This window comes from Tyto alba, unplaced genomic scaffold (assembly GCF_018691265.1).
Source record: "Tyto alba isolate M040663 unplaced genomic scaffold, T.alba_DEE_v4.0 Super-Scaffold_2, whole genome shotgun sequence".
NCBI classification, from domain to species: Eukaryota; Metazoa; Chordata; class Aves; order Strigiformes; family Tytonidae; genus Tyto; species Tyto alba.
The window spans coordinates 37829661-37836113 of NW_024881282.1; the positions used below are offsets into that span (position 1 = coordinate 37829661).

Sequence of the window (6453 nt, forward strand, 5' to 3'; positions counted from 1 at the left end):
TCAAGCTCATGTGGTTTAAACTGGAGAAAATATTTCAGGATTATTGTTTTTCCTCCCTTCCTTTTCCTCAAGGCTATTCAGAAAGTATATTACATTATGCAGTTTGGCTTTTAAACTTTTATTGAAAAAGACAGGTATGATTATGCACTTAGGTTAAAAATTAGCTTTTACAAGATAGTTTTACTTAGACATAAGTAATTTTTTGAGTGAAAACAGTCCTTTTGATTAAATGTGAGACAAGAATATAGATTATTTTAAGGCATGAGATTTTTTAAAATAATAATTAACTGAAAACATGCTGTACCATACTTAACTGTGTGGTCTTCAGAATTATTTAGGTTGTGAATGTATTTTGCAAACCCTCTTGGTTTTTAAGTTTACAGTAACCTTAAATGGAACAAAATGGTCCAGTAAACAGATCCACATGCAGATGCACACACACAATTACTTGTTCCATTTAACCAAGAAAAGCCTAAACCTGGTCTCCCCAAGGCAATGTCACAACCTGCAGGCACGTAGGACTGCTTCCCTATGTGTGTTAACAAGACCCCTGCTGGTCTCCTTTCACAGCAAAAAGTTTCTTTTCTGCTGTCATTGTGTCAGCACTTACTGAAACTGGAAGAGAGCAAACTCAGGGCACTTTCTTTACTGGTTTAGGAAAAAAAAAAAAAAAAAAAAAAGTAACACACAGACCCTATATAGTGCCAAAGCCTTTTTGTAATAGCCAGTGGGGAGGACTGGCTCTAGAAGTAAATGTTTTTAAACAGTGCATTGAGCTATCCCGAGGTGCCAAGACAGACCGACTCCCTACCAGAGAGTTGGTGCGAGGCCGGCTTGCAGCGTGTCCTCACCGCGTCAGAGAGATGGGAAACAGGGCTTGGGACCAGCTGCACCAGGGGGTGCAACATGGTGCCAAAACACATGGTCTGATGGGGGAGAGGACTTGGACCACTGACATCTGGGCTACGTGCTGGCCACTACTGCTTTTGTGCAAAGGCAATGCAGCAGGTACCTCACTGCACCATGAAATCCTCTACCTGCAGATCTGTATAAGCCTCCTCCTCCCCCCAGTACCTCTTGCAATTGCCTAACCTGGGCTTCCGCCCCCCCAACACACATACACGTTATCAATACAACCAGACAGTACCCCCAAGTACAGAAGAGAAATGAAGGGTATTTAAAATAAGAGCAGTGTTTTAAAGTTTTTACTTGTTTGGAAGTGTTGAGGTATACAAACTCTGTTGAACTAAGCAGCTCACGTGAAGCAAAACCCTCTGAATTACAGGATAAATCAGAAACAAAATTATTTTATTAAGCCACAATGTAAGACACATTAAACAAAGAAAACAATTTAGAGACATCAGCATATCTCTTGCTCAAACCCAGAAAAGGCAATGCAGAGACAAAATAAAAGCTTTATTCTTATCCTGCCCCAGTAAAACAAAGGTATAAGAACACATCACCTCTTTGCCTTGCTTTGAAGGCAGACCAGCCGGTGATGAGTTTGAGCCAGTGTTATATCTATGCCTTCAGCAGACCTTTGAAGATTTAGTAAAGTCTTTATTATTCCTTCAGTGTGTAAGGGCTATGCATAGTCAATCTACATAATGGATTCACAAATGAAACAAATTTAAATTAAAAGAAGTATTTTTGTAGTTCTGACATATCAAAATCAAAGGAATATATCTATCAGAAATCACATATTTGCATTTAGTTTACAATTCATGCAACAAACTAGGAAAAAAAAATTATGTCTAAGGGCACAGTTTACTGTGGACTAAATGACAACATTTCGCATTTACAAAATCAGAGCTGTTAAAATAGCTTAGAGCATGAATTAAGCAAGCACAGATTGTCAAACATTTAAATGCACTTCTACTGCATAGTTGTAAAGGCACTTCAAAAGACTACGGATTTGCAATTGTATAGACCAGAGAGGGAGGAGGGTTATTAGGTTGCCTATTCAGTAACTTCTTGTCCCAGACAGTCTGCACTCGTAAGAGCAAAAGGTCCAATTTACAAACACCTGATGACATAGGCTTGTATTGAAAATGCTGAAAGAGCCCGTCCTTCCTATGCTAGTAACAGCATATACCAGCTCAAGACACATGTATGCCCCAACACTTTAACACTGAGGGGCTTCAGAGTTTTCTAGATGGCGAGTCAAGCTGGGCTTTCTGTGCCCTTCCAGCACAGCGTTACAGACCTACAGAAATGAGCCACCTTTACCAAATCTGTAATTCCAGTTCCCTGGAACCTTATTCCACTGCTGCCACGGGCAATCGCGAGCAATGATCAAGCCTCCCGTTTCAAGGACAAAGAGGCAGTACTCAGATTGCAATCACTACTTCAGAGCTCTCGTCCGAGAGGGGATAGAGCAAAATAAAACTTGTATTTTAGTTAGCCGACATCTGCTATGAAGATGCTAAAAATGATTACTAGATATTGAGTGAAGGTCACGAGGCTTATCTAAGAATATTGGGAGAGAAAAACAGATGGGGGAAGGGGGAGGGAGAGAGAGGGAGAGAGCACGAGCACTGCAGCAAAGAAGCTATGCTCAGCCAATACATGCTGGCACTTACCATAAAAATAGAAAGATCCAAACAGAATCAGATTAAGGATCCTTTTTATCTCTCTTCAACAGAAAGATTTCCACATGAAGCTCTGAACACAGCTGTCCAGGGAAAAGCAAGGTAATATGATGATACACAGAAAACACTAATACACAAATGGTAAGTCCTTTCACAGCCTTCCAAAACCTGCAAGCAGTTTGTGCTGAAAAACCAAAGGTAAGAAGTCTGAAGACAGTCCTACATAACACTGCAGCTAAAACAGACTGCTGTATCTCCAGTCACTCAGACTGCACTGTTTTCATCTTCATCTTCTCACCATTACTTACATCCTAGAGGTGGGCTTGGGGGTGGAGAAAAGAGATTTCTCCTCCAAGTGGAAAGGAGCGCAGAAACAGCATCAGCATTTTTAATCAGTCACTGAGAGTACCCAATCAGAGGAACTGAGTGGTGCCAGTGTGACAGCTGTCCAAGGCAGGGCAGCCTGGCGCGCCAGCACGTCCCCGGCTTGCACAGGACCACTGCCGGGCTAACGTGCTTCCTAACCCCAGCAAGGTTTTCTGTGCCCACCCGCCAACAAGCCGTCATCGTGCCCTGCATCTTCTCCTCCGAGGAGCAGCGCTTTGAAAGCTACAAGCTTTTCTGGGTTGCTGTTCTGACAGGCTCTTTCTACATCTGTGCAATAGTACAAAAGCAAGAAAAGTTTGGAGATTTAAATATCAGCATCATTTAACTTGCAATTTATTATCCAGTAGCTTCCCCATATAAAATACACATTAACCATTGTTTTCTCTCCAAAGGTTTCTTTTTGGAGGAGAAGGAAATCTGTAAGAGATTTTACAGCACAGCCCCACTACTGTGAACTGCCTTGTTAGAGCTAGCGCTGGTTTTGACATGACATCATAGACTCCTGATGGTACCAGATCCCCAGAAAATAGGCAACAAAAGTCCCTTTCCCCCTACGCACCAAGACGACAACTGGATTAAATGTTTGTGCTACTATATATCATACCATTGGACATCAAAAAAAGAAAAAAAAAAAAAAAAAAAAAAGACAGACCTCAAAAAAAAAAAGACAGACACCCTTAATTCAGAATAAGGATATGCAGGACCTGGAAACAAACCTTTCTATGGTATTTAACCCATTGAACCAAACTGCACAGAAATGTGATGCAGTCAACATTAAAGCTGCCAAACACTGTAACTTTCAGGGGGTGCTCCCAATTCTAAAATACAAATGCCTACATTTGACTATGGAGAGATAAATTCTTCTGATCCTACTGCACAATGCAGCGTACATTGGAGCAAACCTAAATACAGCATGCAAATTTGCATTTATTTAAAGCAAACACTCTTCCAGTAGACAAAGTTAAATGCTTACTTTTTCAAAACATTTTTAAAACAGTCGGTCCTGGATTTCTGCCATATCACAAAGTAAACATGAATATCATCCATCTGATATTCACATTTCAGAAGATGAAAAGGCTAGGCAGCATAAGAAGGGGGGAATGTGAGGAAAACAAACCTCAAAGCATTCCCAGCAGAGGTACCCATATTATTTGGTCAGTATCAGGTATCTATAGAACATACCAGGTAACAACATAAGCTAACGAGGGGCTGTTAAAAAAATAAACAAACAAAAAAAAATTAGAGGTTCTATGGCCTGAAGTGCAGACTAACAATTCAAAGTGTAATCTAATACAACTAATGTGTTCTGAAATGTTTGACAGTGTGAATATAGTGCAAGAGTATGTAGTTCCACTAGCAGGCAGCAGTGATTTTCACCTAACACCATGCTGGTATACCATGTTGGTTGTAACCAAAATTATCTTTTAAAAAAAATTAAAGAAAAAAAAAGATTGTTTCTCCCCTCAGATGACAGGACATTGGAAGAAGGTCCATTACTTTTCTGCATTTCATTTAGGTTTTAATAGGCTTGTTTCATGGTATCAACAGAACATGTATGATATTTATTCCTCCCTTTGCATAAACACCATTCATTCAAAAACCACAAGGTAACAGGTAGGTGAAGGACAGAACAAAAGAATAAATAAGAAAGGAGAGCAATCACCATATACAAATAATGCACAAAGGATATGTACAGATGACAGTACATATACGTATAGGTAACCAAAATTTAAAATATAGTCAATATAGGAGTGAATACAAGAAAAGGAGGAAGCAGAAGAAGAAAATACATTTAAACTCTGCAGCAAGCTTTCAAAACATATTGCAGTGCTAGCAGAAAGATTACTATTTAACACACCACATGCCTGATGAAGTAGGCAGTTTCTGTTTTAGGAAACTGAGTACAGGAGACCTTCAAAAAGTGTCTCAAGATAGCCATTACAGAGAAAGGCTGTCCACAGGCACCCCTAAGATTGTGTTTCAATATTCATTCTACAGCCAATGTTACATAGTCAAAATCCTGAACTATATAATAAACGGAGGCGAAATCAGACACAAATCCCTTGTAAACAAAACTCTCTAATCCTTTTTTTTTTTTTTTTTTTTTTTTTTTTTTTTCCTGTAAGGATGCATGAAAAGAACCCAAACACTGGTGTAGCTTTCTTTTCTCCAGAGAGCTGTTAAGTCATAGTCAGAATTTAGTGGACAATGCTATGAATATTTTGCAATGAGTCTCATAGCAAAGAAACCTGGGCCTGAACTTTGTAAAAAGGAAGGGACTGGGGGGGAAGGGGAGGAGAGGGGAAGAGACATCTGTCCCTCACTTTTCCTGTGTAAACATGGGAGGTGTGAGAAGAGGCTGCGCCCACAGAAGTAGAAAGAGCTGCTGTAATTCCATCCGCATGCTCTCTGGTGACAGCTATAACAAACCAAAAGATATGAAGAAAGTCTAATAGAATAATTAATTCAAGCTTTCAGCTAAGAGCAGAGGATTGAGCAATCAAGTAATTTAGGTTTAAGCTCCTATTGAGGCCACCTTCGAGAATTTGGAAGAAGTCTCTGACAGATGTTCAGAGTGGATTAAGTGTGGGGTCTGTGTTTCTGGTGAACAAAAGATCCCAATTTCTTTGTAGTGCTTTGATTATAGCTGAGGGAATGGTAGTAAATTCCTTTGGAAACCTAATTTTTTCCTCTCCTTCATTTGCAGATGGTCCTCTTAATATGCCTCAAACTGTGGTTGGTGAGGCCACAACTATGTGTCAAGGACATTGGCAACCTGCTTAAGTGTTACCTTTCAAAGCACTTCAGGAATTAGGAATAATGAGGGAAAAACACACATATGTCCCCAGAAAGAAAATAATTCTCTCTTCTATTTCAGTAAAACAATTGCTGCCTGGAAAAAAAAAAAAAAAAAATATATATATATATATATACTGAGACCAGCTGTTCTTCAACATCTAATTAAAGAGAGGGAAAAATCTCACTTTTTTTTGGTGAAAGGGAGTCAAGAGCATGTTGTCAGTCAATACTGGGGCTTGTTTTATTCTGTCTACCTATTTTTCCAGTAAGCAAAACAAACTCAGGACTAGATGGTCCAGAGATGTTCTCTATTCCTCCCCAATAATTTATGGGACAACAGTTCAAATCAGCATTCCTGAGCTGGAAGGTAAAGGTGATACCCAGAATTTAATAAAGCTCCGATCTTACTACTGGAGCCTCAAATGAACTGCCAACTGCTCAGAAAGAAGTGAAGGATTTCATAAGGTGCAAGAGCGATGATGAAGTCTGGTGCAGGTCCCAGCTCAGCAGCACACATCAACAGTTGACTGTCTGAACAGAACACATTGCAGACAGGAGAGGGAAGAAGTAGCATTAAGTATAAAGGAATAAAACATAGATTTCAGGGAGAGGTGTTTAAATTTTCAGTGGGTAATTTAGGTGTAACACTTTTGTCTCTCCATGCCGTCAGGATCGC

General features: G+C 39.7%; 1 protein-coding gene across 7 annotated transcripts in view; it reads right to left on the bottom strand.

Moving 5' to 3' along the window:
• The window catches only part of ANO4 (anoctamin 4), a 201641-nt gene extending 198763 nt beyond the window's left edge, over positions 1-2878 (bottom strand). For all 7 annotated transcript variants that reach the window (XM_033010211.2, XM_033010210.2, XM_033010209.2 and 4 more), the window contains exon 1: positions 2583-2878. The gene's annotated coding sequence lies outside the window, so the exon portion shown is untranslated. The remainder of the gene's footprint in view (positions 1-2582) is intronic.
• Between the last annotated feature and the right edge of the window lie 3575 nt (positions 2879-6453).